At 43.0% G+C, this 15,173-nt stretch overlaps 1 pseudogene; it reads left to right on the forward strand.

The window, feature by feature from the left end:
* The first annotated feature begins 3,545 nt into the window (after window positions 1-3,545).
* Window positions 3,546-4,580, forward strand: LOC115289261 (annotated as a pseudogene).
* The last annotated feature ends 10,593 nt before the right edge of the window (window positions 4,581-15,173 follow it).

Raw genomic sequence — 15,173 nt, forward strand, 5'->3', positions numbered from 1 at the left:
GAAGATATTTGTCCAAGTTGGTTTACAAAATATTTCAAGTATTTGATTACAACTTTGCTTGGTAAAGTGTTCTTTAGTAGGTATTACTTTTACTGTTTACCCCTCTATAAGATTATATATTTTATATTGTTCAAGTAATGAAAGATGACTGTTATTGTTGTTAAAACATTCCAACAAACCAAATTCATTCCTGTTGAAGATTTAGTCCCAACATTTTTCATTCTTAGTTGTGAGTACTGCATGAAGACATGACCAGCATCTATGTGATCCTTGTACAATTCGTAGTGCTTCCTATAATCATATCACTTCTCCTGATTTAAAGCAGACTAATGAGATAAGGACTTTCAAATGATCAGTGATGTTCAAGTAAAGTTGCTATCATTCAGTAGAATTTAGCTAATTTAGTAGAAGAGCTAAGAGTTCTTCCCCTTAGGGTCTTTTCATTCAAATTAAACAAATGTATTTTAATAAGTGGAAATAGACAAAAGAAAAACAAAAAAGCGATGAGGGAAGATACTATTAGACTCTGTTCCTTCTAGACTCTTCCTATGCAGTGTTTACTATCAAAAAGAACTAATTTGGGGCGCCTGGCTGGCTCAGTTGGTGGAGCATGCGACTCTTGATCTTAGGGTCATGAGTTTAAGCCCCATGTTGGGTGTAGAGCTTACTCTAAAAAAATAAATAAACAGGGGCCCCTGGGTGGCTCAGTCAGTTGGTTAGGTATCTGAGTTCTGCTCATGTCATGATCTCAGGGTTCATGAGTTCAAGCCCCACGTCAGACTCTGTGCACAGCTCTCTGCTGTCAGCACAGAGCCCTCTTCAAGTCCTTTGCCCTCCCCTCACCCCGTCTCTCTCTGCCCCTCCCCCAGTCACACTCTCTCTCTCATAAATAAAACATAAAAAAATCCCAATATTTATTTATTATTTATTGAGAGAAATTTCTAGCTGCCTCTTGGGATAATTGAGGATAGAGAAATTACCCACAAACAGATTATTCTTGTTTTGTGAAGAATAATTTGAGATGTTCCCTTTAGTCCTATAAATGTACTGAGTAGACTTCATTGTTCTGATACTTAATGCTAAATAGTAATTGTTATAATGTTAACTGTAACTTTTATCAATGACATAGGACTCACTATGCAAAGCTCTTTGTTGGAGAGGAAGCTGACCAATGTTTACAAGAGGAGCCTTTTAACCCTTGTAGGTAGTTTGTATATGCTATTTAATTTAGTTTTTATTTTTATTTTATTTTTTAAGTGCTATTTTTAAATTTTTTTTAATGTTTTATTTTATTTTTGTGTGGGAGCGAGACAGAGTGCCAGTGGGTAGGGGCAGAGAGTGAGGGAGACACAGAACCCAAAGCAGGCTCCAGGCTCTGAGCTATCAGCACAGAGCCTGATGCAAGGCTAGAACCCATGAGCTATGAGATCATGACCTGAGCTGAAGTTGGATGCTCAACCGACTAAGCCACCCAGGTGCCCCTAATTTAATTTTAAAATTTTGTACTTAATTTTTATTTAAATCTAAACTAAATTTAAAATGTTACTTTTTTAAAAAATCCTCCTACAACCCTATGAAGTAAGTGTAACAGATGAAAAAGCTGAGACCCATCCAAAGAGATTGAACAATTGATCCAAGACCATGGAACTTATAAGTTGCTGATCTGAGATTCAAACCCATGTCTCTTTGGTCCAAGACTTTACCATCTCACTATGCTGAGTGGAGGTGAATTATCATAAGTTTGTAACCCCCCACCCCCAGCAAGAAGAGTGGAGAGCACTGGCTATGCCACTAAAACAGGCGACAATGAGCAAGTCATATGTTGTGAGCATCTTAGCTGCATCTTTTGTCAACAGAAGAGATTACATAATCAATGCTCCTATCAAACTAGAACTTGAGTCAAAGTTTGTATTTGTCTATCACAAAATTAGAAAACACAAGTAGAGTTTTGCCTTAAAAGCTGCAATTCAGCCTACTTAAAGAGTTATCCTTTGATCGAAGATTTATGTTCTTCCTACATGTGTCCATCATATAATACTAGTAGACTATTTTTTGTTTTTTATTTATTTTTGAGAGAGAGAGACAGCATGAGCAGGGGAGGGTCAGAGAGAGAGGGAGACACAGAATCCGAAGCAGGCTCCAGGCTCTAGGCTCTGAGCTAGCTGTCAGCACAGAGCCCGAGCGGGGCTTGAACCCATGAACCATGAGATCTTGACCTGAGCCGAAGCTGGAAACTTAACTGACTGAGCCACCCAGGCGCCCCAGGAGTAGACTATTTTTTAATCTTATGGAACAAAGTGAAATGTTGGTACTGCTTTTTTGGTCCCCCCCTTTTTTTTTAGAATTTTTTTTGCCTGTAAAGTCTCGAAGTTTGGGGATTGTTGTTTTAATTATACACAGACTATCAAGTCAAATATTTATTGTTAGGTAGAGCTACAGAGTATTTTTTCCCCTGGAAATATTTTTTTTAGTTTGAAAACCTCTGATCTATACATAAAGCCTGTTACAGAAGGAAAGCTAAAACTTCAGGGGCATCTGAGTGGCTCAAAGTGTCCAACTCTCGATTTCAGCTCTCGTCATGATCTTGAGTCTCAGGGGTTTTGAGCCCCACGTAGGGTTCCACGCTAGCGGAGTGGAGCCCACTTAGGATTCTCCCTCCTCTCTCTGCCCCTCCCCTGCTCGCTCCCTCACTCTCAAAATAAATAAATAAACTTTAAAAAAAAAGGCAAAGGAAAGTGAAAATTCAGACACAACATAGACTGAGACACATTTAAAGAGATTAGGGGTGGGGCACCTGGGTGGCTCAGGTCATGATCTCTGTGTCCATGAGTTCAAGCCCCCCATCGGGCTCTGTGCTCACAGAGAAGCTGTGGATTCTGCTTTGGATTTGGTGTCTCCCTCCCTCTCTGCCCCTCCCCCACTCGTGCTCGGTCTCTCAAAAATGAATAAATGTTAAAAAAAATTTTTTGCGCTTCTGCTCTTAGCAGGGCCAGCCAGGAGGTAGATGTGGGTGCGGGGGGTCGCTCTGGCTGGCGGGGACCCCCAGCCTGCTCGCCGACGTAGGTGGCCCCAAGCTTCCGTCCACCACCAGGTATGTGGAGGGTCCCCTGCCTGGAGCCATGGGTGGGATGCCTGGACAGTCCAGAGGCCCTCAGGGGCAGAGGGTATGGCTCACCTGTTCTGGCGTTCCAGATGCAGAGTTTGAGCTGGTTGGCCCCACCGCGCCCTCCGGGGGCGAATGAGATTGAGCTCTAGGGAGGAGAAGTGACCTTCTCGAACCCCTACACCTGGTGAATTGTGGGGCTGTACTAGAACCCAAGCTTTCTGGTGCAGACCTTGACCCTGACATCATTTCACATTACAGATTCGTCCCCATTCTGGGCGATCACGCTGATGTCTTCCCAATCTTCAGTCTTACTGTTTCCTGGGCCTCTGGGCTCCGTTGTCAGGATTAGTCTCTTCCTCAGGGCGTAACAGACCCCCAGATGTTGCCTGTGGATTCTGCAGAGGGTGAGTCCTCTGTCTTCCTGCCATCCAGTATCCTCATGTCTTCCTTACTCCTCAATTCAGATTTTGGTGAACCTCCCCCCAAAAAGTCATTAGAGGGAATGCTAAGCACTGGAAGTTTGTCAAGAAGAGGCAGCTCTTGGGATGGAGAGGCTCTCTAAATAAGAACCAGCTTCCTTGCAAAGTGCCCAAGTTGCACTCAGAACCTCTAAAGGGGAAACTCCTAGGGCGGATGACACTTGGAAGGTGTCTCCCTTTCCAAAGAAGACCGCTGCCTCCAGCAGTGGACCCGAGCAGCCCCTGGACAGGAAAGCTGCAGCGCCTTGGCTGACCCCTGCCCCTTCACAGAAGGGTGGGTCTCTTGTGGCTAAAGGAGATGGGGGCGTACCAGAGTGGTCTTCCAAAGACTAGGGGCCACCCGCTCACTCCCAGAAGAGGGGCCCCCAGAAGAACCCTGCTCAGAGAAATGCCCCACAGAACTCCACCCCATCTCATTTAGAGAATAAATGCTCTGAAGCATCCCAGAAGTTGTCAGGGAAAATGGTGGCAATTGACTGCAAGATGGTGGGCACAGGACCCAAGGGGCACATTGGTTCCTTGGCTCGATGTAGCATGGTCAGCCACCATGGAGATGTGCAATATGATGAGTACATCCTTCCCCCCCCCCCGCCCCCCAAATCGTGGACTACCGGACCAGATGGAGTGGCATCCGGAAGCAGCACATGGTGAATACCCCTCAAGGTCAGTCGGAGCCAGATCTTGAAGATCCTTGTAGGGATGATCGTGCTGGGCATGCTGTCCACAACGGCTTCGAAGCCCTGCAGTACTTCTTCCACCCTGAGTCCCTCACCCGTGGCACCTCCCACATCCCACCCCTCAACAGTAAGGCCCCGTGCCCGGAGAATGCCACCTTGTCCCTGAAGCATCTCACCAAGAAGCTCTGGAACCGGGACATCCAGGTTGGGAAAAGTGCACATTCCTCCATGGAAGATGCTCAGGCCGCCATGGAGCTGTACAAGTTGGTTGATGTCGAGTGGGAACAGCACCTGGCTCAGAATCGCCGGAAGGAGTAGCGCAGCGAGAGCAGGTCGGGAGGAGCGCATCGGCCGTGCGCGCTGCCCCAGCGGCAGAGGGAGGCTCCGCCCCAGACCGAACAGTCTTTGAAATTTCACCTCCCGGTGTTGTGTCTGGTTAAGAATCTCACGGAAGGAGGAAGCCTCTGTGTCAAGATCAGCCCTATCCTCTTAAATGGTGCCAACCGCGGGTCCCAGGGTGCTTGACTCCAGTGGGGCCTTTTGACTTTGGAGGGGCAGCACATACTGGGAAGTGTCCTTTCCCAAACCGCCTTATCACTAGGGTGGCCCCATGTCCCATTTTACACCTCTTCTTCTCATGCAAACGGCATCGCCCTCTTTCGCAATCAGAAGTATGCCAATCGGATGATCACACAGACTCTCTTCTTGGCTCCGCCTGCAGCAGTGTCGTGCCATCCCTGGTGAGGTTCGGTCCTTAGGTTTGAGAGAGTGGGACTTGGAGACCCACCTTTCTGATTTAGGAAAGCAGCGTCTCTCCTAAAGTAATAGAGGATTTATTTAACGTAGATCCCACTTGATAGTTAAAAAAGAACTTAAAGTGTTTTCAGAGGTTTTCTTCTTTGACTTCGCTAAAGCAAACCTTTAAGGACTCAAGTGATTCCCTTGATAAATTTTTATAATGGAAAATAATTTTTTTTATAAGTGAAGAGATTAGGGATGTGCTGTACAGATCCTCTCAAACACGGATTTGAATGAATTGCCAGCACATAAGATTGGGGGAATTGTACATATTACGGAGATTTCCAGCTTCTTGGGAAAGAGATGTGTCAGTCTTGGGTCTTCGTTGTTGCTGGAGCTGAGTGGCGCCTGCCCCTGTCGGGACAGGAACCTTCTCATCTGCCATCAGCCGGCTCCTTTCTTCCGTGCCCAGCGCTGTGGGCCACCTCAGCCCTGCAGGCTGGGGTCCTCTCCACCTCCTGTCGTGTGGTCCAGGTGTCACAGCACCGGCCTCACCTAAGAGGTGGTTAGCAATGCAGAAGCATGGGCCCCACCCCAAACCCACAAAATCTAAGGGAGATTTGTACGCAGACTAACTTTGGCGGAGCCTTGCCCAAGATGATCCCCAAGCTCCTCTCTCAACAAGATTCTGAACGTTGGCAACACCCTGGGCTGCTCACTGTGGCAACAAGTGCAGCGCTCGGTCAGAGTAGGAAGGAAATAAAATCCATGTGCTAAAATAACTGAAATGATAAGGATGCATATGCAAATGAGTAACACAGACCGTTCTGGGAGGGCGAGAGGAGTGTTCACTGGAGTAATATTGGTGGTGGGGAAGGCATATGGAGGAGGGACTCAGGAGAGGTGGGAACAAATGTCCAGAAGGGGGTGTGCATAGTCTGTGGCCAGGGAATGGTGAACGTCACTGACTGACTGGAGCAGGAGGCCTGATTTGGAGATATTAAGAGAGAAGTAAGATTAGATGTAGGGTTGGTTAGACTGAAGCTTAGGCTTCAGGCCAAGGTCTTTGGACTTTGTCTTCTTTATAGTGAGAAGCCACTGAAGGCTATAGAGTTTGAGTATGAGTGTTATTGAGAAGGTCAGTGGTCTGACAGATTGCACTGTGTCAGTGGCTTTATTTGAAAGGGACACATTCACAGTGGGTTTGCGTATATGCCTAGCTGTGTAGGCGAAGCCATTTCCTTAAAATAGGACGTGTTTCCTGTCTTTTCTACCTACCTGGCACTTTGTCCTCTGATACCTGTTTTCAGAGACCTTGATCCAATGCCCAAAGTCATGCTGAATATTTTTTGGCTTTGAGCCAGGCTTTGCTAAGAGAGTGTCCATTTAAAGGTCCGGGAGACATAGACCCCCACCCATCCCCAGAACACTGGGTCTGGCCTGGGAATTGAGGGAGTCACTAAATATCCAACAACCATATTCCCCCAGCTTTAAGTTGCAGAGGGTGACATTAGTGTCCTAGTGAAATTCTAATGCACCGTGTTCTCAGATGAGTGTAGGGCTTGTTCTGATTCATGCTCTTTGAATTCACAGGAAGACCATCTGTGGGAGTGCAGTGTCTATTGGTGCTGATGATGCAAGTTTTCAGGAGCAGTTAAGTGTATCCGAATTTAAAGTATTTGTCACAGGGTGAGTAACTTGGCATTTAACTGTTGGGTGATCTTTTTCAACAGAACTTTGTTAAAGACCACATATTATGGGTCATTGTTTCTTTTGTGATTCTGGACTTTTTTTTTTTGAGAACAGTCTGTAAGCAATAGAGAACTGAAACACCCTAAGGTTCAAGCACTTTATAAATCAGCCCATTACCCTGTGGATGCAATTACATTGTTGGCCAGTGATGTCACATTAGGACATTCCGAGGCTTCTTTGTTTGTGTGTATGTTGTTTTGTTTTGTAGTACCTGGAGGATAGGCCAGCAGGAAGGCGCCGTGGTGAAGTGTCACTCACTGTCAATAGCAGTTGCTCTGGGTTGCGGGGCTCTGGTTGACAATGGCCGCAGAAATGCCCTCTTATCCCCTATTATTGATTATCACCAATTTGGGCCTGAGATACACAGAAACACTTACCTCTTGTCAGGCCGAAGGATCCACTCAGGACTGCACCTGGTGTGTTAGCGCCTGTTGGAAATACAAATTACACATCAGCACAACTCAGCAACACCCAAAAATCAAATAACCTGATTCGGAAAAAGGGGGCAAAGGACTTCAGTAGACATTTCTCCAAAGATGATACACAAATGCCAACAAGCATATGAAAGAGGCTCTCAGTACCATGAATCATCAGAAAACTGTCAATCAAAACCACAATAAAACATTGGTGAGATTGTATAAGGGTGCAACCGCTATGCAAAGTGATACGGAGTTTCCTCAAAAAATTAAAGATGGAAGTGCCGTATGATCCAGCAGCCCCACATCTGAATACACGTCCATGACAATGAAAAAGTAGGATCTTGAACACATTTGTGCTCAACCATGTTCCTAGCAGCACAGTCACAGTACTCAAAAGATACAAGCAGCACAAATGTCCGACGGGTGAATGGATAAACCAAATGTGGTATATACATGTAATGGAATATTTTTCCATTTTTAAAAAGGAAGGAAATTCTGGGGTCCCTGGGTGACTCAGTCGATTGAACATCCGACTTTGGCTTAGGTCACGATCTCGCGGTTCACGGGTCCAAGCCGTGTGTCAAGCTCTGTGCTGACAGCTCAGAGCCTGTGTCTGTCCCCGCCCCCTCATGCTCGCTCGCGCTCTCTCTCTCTCTCTCTCTCAAAAATAAGTCTTTTAAAAAAAATTGAAGGAAATTCTCACATGTGGGCGAACCTTGAGGACATCATCCCAAGGGAAATAAGCCAGCCAGTCACAGAAAGACAAATACTGTATGATTCCACTCATATGAGGAATCTAAAGTAGTCAAAGTCACGGAAACTGAAAGTAGAAGGTGGTTACCAAGGGCTGAGCGTGGGGAGAAGAGTTCTTTAATGGGTGTGTATGGTTTCAGATTTTCAGGATGAGACAATTTCTGGAGATCAGTTTCACAACAATGCAGATATACTTAATATTACTGAACTGTACACTTAAAAATGTTAAGACGCTATATATATGTATATTAAAGATTTAATTTGGGGGGTACCTGGGTGGCTGTCAGTTATGTGTCTGACTTTGGCTCTGGTTATGATCTTACTGTTTGTGAGTTCAAGCCCCATATCAGGCTCTCTGTTGTCAGCCTGGAGCCTGTTTGGGATCCTCTGTCTCCCTCCCTTTCTCTGCCCCTCACCTGCTCTTTCCCTCCCCTCTCAAAAATAAACATTAATAAAATTAAACATTTTATTTTTAGGTAATCTCTACTCCCAATGTGGGACTCGAGCTCACAACCTGGAGATTAAGAGTTGCACACTGTACTAACTGAGCCACCCAGGCACCCCAAGATGGCATGTGTTTGCGTTTCTTATGTGTTTCTTTCCTTCTTTTTTTTTTTTTTTTTTTTTGCCACAATTGTTGAAAAAAGAGTTCGGTACATGATAGATTACTTGCATTAATATCCCAGGTAATGGCTTCCCTGTATTCATGTCCTTTGCCCCAGAACTTCACACATGGACTCTGGGCTTGTACATAAAGTACAGTCCAAAAGGGGCTCTGTGACTTCTGAGGTTGGTCACAAAAAAGGATACAGTTTCTACCTTGCTTTCTCTTTTCATTTGGGATAGTCACATATGGAGCCAAGCCAGAATACTATGAGGAAGCCCAAAGTGGCCAGTACGGAGAGACTACATGGACTGGTCCATGTGGAGAGAACAGAGACCTTTGGCTGGTGGCCAACCTCAGCTTCACCAAAAAGACACATGGATGGCAAATAAACATCACTAGCGATTACGGGGTACAAATTAAAATCACAGTGAAATACACTCCCTTGTCACAACTGCTAAAATTAAACCTAGCGAACGTAACAAGTGCTGGCCAAGATATACCAGAACCGGGACTCTCGTGTGGTGCAACCGCTTTCTACGGCAGCTTGGTACTTCCTTAAAAGGTTCAACGCGTACCTGCCCTAAGAGCCAGCCATTCTGCTCCTACATATTTACTCAAAAGAAAAGAAAGCCATGTCCTCACAAAGACTTGATTATTCATAGCAGTTTTATTTATCATAGTAAAAAACTGGGGGTGGAGGAAGCCCAAGTGCTCAGTTATAAACAGTTGTGTGTTTAGACAACGGAATACTTTACTCAGAGGTAAAGAGGAATGACTAAGCAGCAATGAGACCTCACTATTCTCCTATCAGAATGGCTAATATCTAGCACAATAGCAACGCTAAGTGTTAGTGAGGAAGCGGAGCAAGGACTCTTACTCGTTGCTGGTGGGAATGCCAGATGGTGCAGCCACGTGGGAAGACAATCCGGTAGGCATGCTGTGTTGGACGTGTTCACTCTTTTTTGTCATGGCATGGGTGTATGCGTGTGTTAATACTTACCAGGTTAAATACTTTTAAAAAAAAATTTTAATGTTTATTTATTTTTGAGAGACAGAGACAGAGGTGCAAGAGAGAGAGGGAGACACAGAATCAGAAGCAGGTTCCAGGTTTCAAGCTGTCAGCACAGAGCCCGATGTGGGGCTCGAACTCACCAACAGTGAGATCACGACTTGAGTAGTTTATTGTATGTCAGTTATCCTTCAGTAAAGCTGTTTTTCAAAGGCCAGAACCAAACAGTAACCCAACGATTTATTAATTTTCATGACATAACGGTTGACGGGCAGTTTGGCTGACCAGACTAGGTGGCCTTCCCTGAGCACGGCTGGGCTTGCTCGAGCACCTGTGGCCAGTTGGCCAGCTGCCTGGGGACCGGCCTCTCTAGAAGACCCTGGATGGGAAGAGTTTACACTCCTTCACACATCCTACCCTTATCCTTCAGCAGGCTAGCCTGGGCATCATCTCATGGTGATGGCAGGAGTCTAAAAGAAGAACAGAATTTTTAAAGCTTCTTTTTGTTTCAGATTTATTATTCTGCCATTGGCCAAAGCAAGCCACATGTCCAAAGCCAAGGCTCAGTGTGTTAAGGGTCTAAGTAATGATGGGACAAAAGGCATGCATACAGAGAGGCCATTAATTGGGCTACTGATGCAATTAATTCATCATGTCCCTTAACGTTTTAAAAATTGTTTTAACGTTTATTTATTTTTGAGAGACAGCATGAGTGGGGAAGGGGCAGAGAGAGGGAGACACAGAATCCGAAGCAGGCTCCAGGCTTTGAGCTGTCAGCACAGAGCTCGACATGGGGCTTGAAACTCACGAACTGTGAGATCATGACCTGAGCCGAAGTCAGATGCTTAACTGACTGAGCCACCCACGTGCTCCTCCATTAACGTTTTAATTTATTTTCTTTAATTCCATCAAGAAAGTACTTTTATGCAATGACTTTTATGTGATGTTAATTTCTTATATATAATTTGCAATCTCTCTTAATCTCTTATGGAATGTAATTTAGCTATTGATCTGTGTGTTTTGCATTAATTCTTTGTATATGGAGCATAGAAAGACTGTCTTGTGACATTTGTCACACTCTCACGTTCTGTTTACATTTCTTTTGCCATTTTTTGGCTATATTTGGTTATAGAAGTGTTTTAAGATAGTTTAATTTTCAGCAAAAGTGTGTTTAAATATTCTCCTTTGATTTCAGTGGTGATGTAAGTTTAACTTCCCTCACTGGCTGGGATAAATCTTTTTTTTGTTTCCTTCGAATTAGAACTGTCTTTAAAAAACACTTTAGGGGCTCCTGGGTGGTTCAGTCAATTAAGCGTCTGACTTCAGCTCAGGTCATGACCTCACAGTTCATAAGTTTGAGCTCCACATCCAGGCTCTCTGCTGTCAGTGCAGAGCCCGCTTCAGATCTTCTGTCTGTCTGTCCTTCCCTGCTCACACTCTCTCTAGTTCAAAAATAAATAAACATTAAAATAAAAAAAAAGCATTTTGCTCTGGCCTGTGTTTATAACGGTCACCCGGAACCAGGCTGAACATTACAGGTGAGGTAGGAGAGGCCTTGGAGAGGCTGGCGGTGCACCCCAAGATCAGAGAGGGCCCTGATGCTCGCATCTCACTTCCTCTGACTTCCAGTTTCACTCATTAAACTGTTCCAAGGCAGGAACATTTGGCCCGGAGATAAAAATCTACATTTTTGTGCAGAATGTACTTTCCACTTTGTCTCTTCCTCTTTCTCCATGTCCTCCTCAAGCATTGAGTTCCATCCATCCATCTTTAAGTGACTATTCTCTTATTTAATAACGTGCCAGGCACTGAGCCAGATGCTGGGAACTTAAGAGGTAACATTGCAGCAGGTCCTACCTACCCTTAGTTCACCGAGGCTGTAAATAGATGGATGAAATATGGAAAATCCTTCCTCCTTTTCAAATATTCACAAACCCAACAGGTTATAGTTGCATGTCATTTTGGTGGGTTTGCTGCTGAGATGATATTTGTGATGTGATGGCTTTAAAATTCATTACATCCATATATTTTTCCCCAGTGGTTACTACTCTGCATACCTGTTTCTTTGTTTAATTACAGGGCTTTTCCGGATGCTGTGGTATTCCCTGTTGTGCTGTCTCCTGTTTTCTGGATATTTCATTCTTCTTTGGTTTAATATCGTGATTGTGTAACACAGTAGGGATTTGAATTTACTAAGCAGGTTTATCTTCATTATCTCTGATTCTTTGTTCTGATTATCCTGGTTAGCTCTTAAAGCTTCCTTATCATTCTTGTTTCTTATTCGCATTTAAAAGCTTTAACAGTATGTGTTTGACTTTCTACAATTGGTATTTCCTTTTAAAATCTCCTTGAAAGTAAGTGATACTGGTTGCTTTGTACTTGTGTGGAATTCTTAGCTTTGTGGGTACGTTTTCCAGATTACTGCTAACTGCCTCTTCAGTGTTTCAGTACTGATTCATTGAATTCTCTTCTGTTGTCTTTCTACTTTTTGAAGTTTGCTTTTTTTCTCTTTACTTTGGATAGAAGTATGGGGTGTTCAGGAATTTGGAGTGGCTGTTGCTAGGAGAAGTCACTTTATTACTGAACTCAACTGCCTGCCTAGGTAGACTCGCCACTCAGGGTTCCCTGACTTAATATTTTTTCCAGTGGAAAAGAAATACATACATATTATGGAAAAATTAGGAAAATCAAAAAAGTTTAAAGAACAAAATGAATATCACCCATAATCTTAGAACCCAGAGATAAACACTCTAAACATATTTTCTTCTTCTTTTTTTAATTTTTAATGTTCATTTGTTTTTGAGAGAGAGAGTGCCCGCAAGCAGGGGAGGGGCAGAGATAGGGAGATACAGAATCAAAGCAGGCTCCGGGCTCTGAGCTGTCAGCACAGAGCCAGATGTGGGGCTTGAACTCACAAACCCTGAGATCATGACCTGAGCTGAAGTCGGATGCCCAATCGACTGAGCCACCGGGCATCGCTCGAAACATATTTTCTAACAGGATTTTGCAGATATACATGCAATGTTTTCACATAAGTGGGATAATTTTTTAATATTCTTTGTTTTCCCAGTCAACATAATGTGGGATTTCTTCCATGACATTTACAGTCTTGGAAAATAGGGGCGCCTGGGTGACCCAGTCAGTTAAGCGTCTGACTTCATGATGCCAGGTCATGTTCTCACAGTTTGTAGGTTTGGGCCCCGCAGTGAGCTCCACACTGGCAGTATGGAACCTGCTTGGGATTCTCTCTTGCTCTCCCTTTGCACCACTCACTCAAACTCTTTTTCTCTCCCAAAATGGATAAATAAACTTTAAAAAAAAATCTTGGAAAATATACTCAATGACTAATATTCTATCACATAGATCGATAATAATTTTTAACTAATCTTGCATCATTGAACAGTTAGGTTGTTTCCAATGTTTGCTGTTACAAGATTTTATTTATAAGTAATCTACACACCCCACATGGGGCTCAAATTTACAACCCTGGGATCAAGAGTCACACTCTACCGACGGAGACAACCAGGTGTCCTAGTGTTTGCTATTATAAATAGCACTGTAATTTATAAGCCTCATTGTATGTAAACTTTTGTTCTTATCTTGGATTATTTCCTTAAGATAGATTTTTGGGAGTGGAATTGCTGAGTTAAAGGTTATGAACATTTCCTTCTCCTACTTTATTACGAAAGTTATATATGTTGAGGGCAAATAGTGAAGGTAAAAGTGCAAGGATTATTGACTTTATTCTCTTAGTCTCCAGTCAAGCACTAGCTCAGAATTACATATGCCCATGTACACGTGTGTCCCATTTTCTCCAAACGACTCTGATTATATTATCCGTACTGTTCTAAAACACTGTTTCCACTTCATGCTACATTTTAGACATTTTTCTTTATCGGCAGAGATATATAAACTTGTTCTTTTTTTAAGGCACTTAAGTATTTATGGCAATACCTCCTTTTTTAAAAATGGTTTTTTAAATTTATTTATTTTTGAGAGAGAGAGTATGCATGAGAATGGGGAAGGGGCAGAGACGGGGTGGGGGGCGCAGAGGAGCTGCAGTGGGCTCGGTGCTGACAGCAGAGAGCCCAGTGCGGGGCTTGAGCTCGTGAACCATGAGATCGTGACCTGAGTTGAAGTTGGACACTTAATTGTCTGAGCCGCCCAGGCGCCCCTCTAGACTTGTTCTTTGTAGGAGCTATGTGATATTTCATTGTCTGAATATACCATATAAATGACTCTCTATTGATGGATATTTAGATTGTCTCCAATTCTGTTGCAGTAATATCATTCTACATATATCTTGTTGGTTACATCTTCAAGGTAAGTTTTTACAGTGTCATTTCCCAATCAAAGGTTATACAATTCCTAATTTTGTAATAGATTCCCAAAGTGCTCTGCTCAAAGGCTGTACTCAAGTATGCACAAATGTATGTGTGCCAGTCCCCTGTGTATTTTTGGATGCTGGGTATCACCAAACTCTTTCAGTTTTGCCAAAACGATAGTCTAAAAGTAGTATATCATTTTTATTTTTGTTTCTATTCCTTTAATTTTGGGCGAAATTCACATTTTATGTTTATTAACCACTTTTTTTTCTGTCAGCTGTTTATATCTTTTGTCCATTTTTCTATTTTTTGGTGTTAATTTGTATAATTAATTTCTGTATTATGGAAATTAGCTTGTGTTTGCTGTTTGCCTTCTATATTTGTGGGCTGGTCAGTTTGTTTTTAAATTTTGTAATAAAATTGATAATTTTTTTCTTTATAGGGTCTAGATTTTATATTTCGTATTACATTTAGAAAGGCTTTACAATTCCAAGATTTTTTTTTAATTCACAAATTTCTGTCTGGTATTTTTATGGATTTACTTTTTATTTGTAAATCTGATCTACATAGAACTTATTTTGAGGTGAGGAGTAAGGAAAGCTATTTAGCTTTATTTTCTTTTTCAAATAGCTAGCCAGTTGCCCAGCATCACTTACTAGATAACCTTTCTTTTCCTATTTTGAAATGTTGCCTTTTCATGTTCTAAATTCCATTCTGACTAGGGGTCTATTTTTGGTGACTCTAATCTGTTCAACTGATCATTTGACCTATCCCTTCTTTCATACACAGCTCCTTATTTTATTGGAGTTTATATTTTAAAATATAGCCTCTTCTGCAAGGCAAAGGAAACAATCAAGAAAACTAATAGACAACCAACAGAATGGGAAAAGATAGTGGCAAATGACATATCAGATAAAGGGCTAGTATCCAAAATATACAAGGAGCTCACTAAACTCCATACACGAAAAATGAATGATCCAGTGAAGAAATGGGCAGAAGACCTGAATAGACACTTCTCCAAAGAGGACATTCAGATGGCCAATAGGCACATGAAACGATGCTCGGTGTCACTCATCATCAGGGAAATTCAAATCAAAACCACACTGAGATACCACCTCACACCAGTCAGAGTCGCTAAAATGAATAAATCAAGAGACTATAGATGCTGGCGTGGGTGTGAAAAGACGGGCACCCTCCTACACTGTTGGTGGGAATATAAACTGGTGCAGCCACTCTGGAAAATAGTGTGGAGGTTCCTCAAAAAACTATCCATAGAACTCCCTTATGACCCAGCAATAGCACTGCTAG

The sequence above is a fragment of the Suricata suricatta genome, chromosome 4 (genome assembly GCF_006229205.1).
Source record: "Suricata suricatta isolate VVHF042 chromosome 4, meerkat_22Aug2017_6uvM2_HiC, whole genome shotgun sequence".
NCBI classification, from domain to species: Eukaryota; Metazoa; Chordata; class Mammalia; order Carnivora; family Herpestidae; genus Suricata; species Suricata suricatta.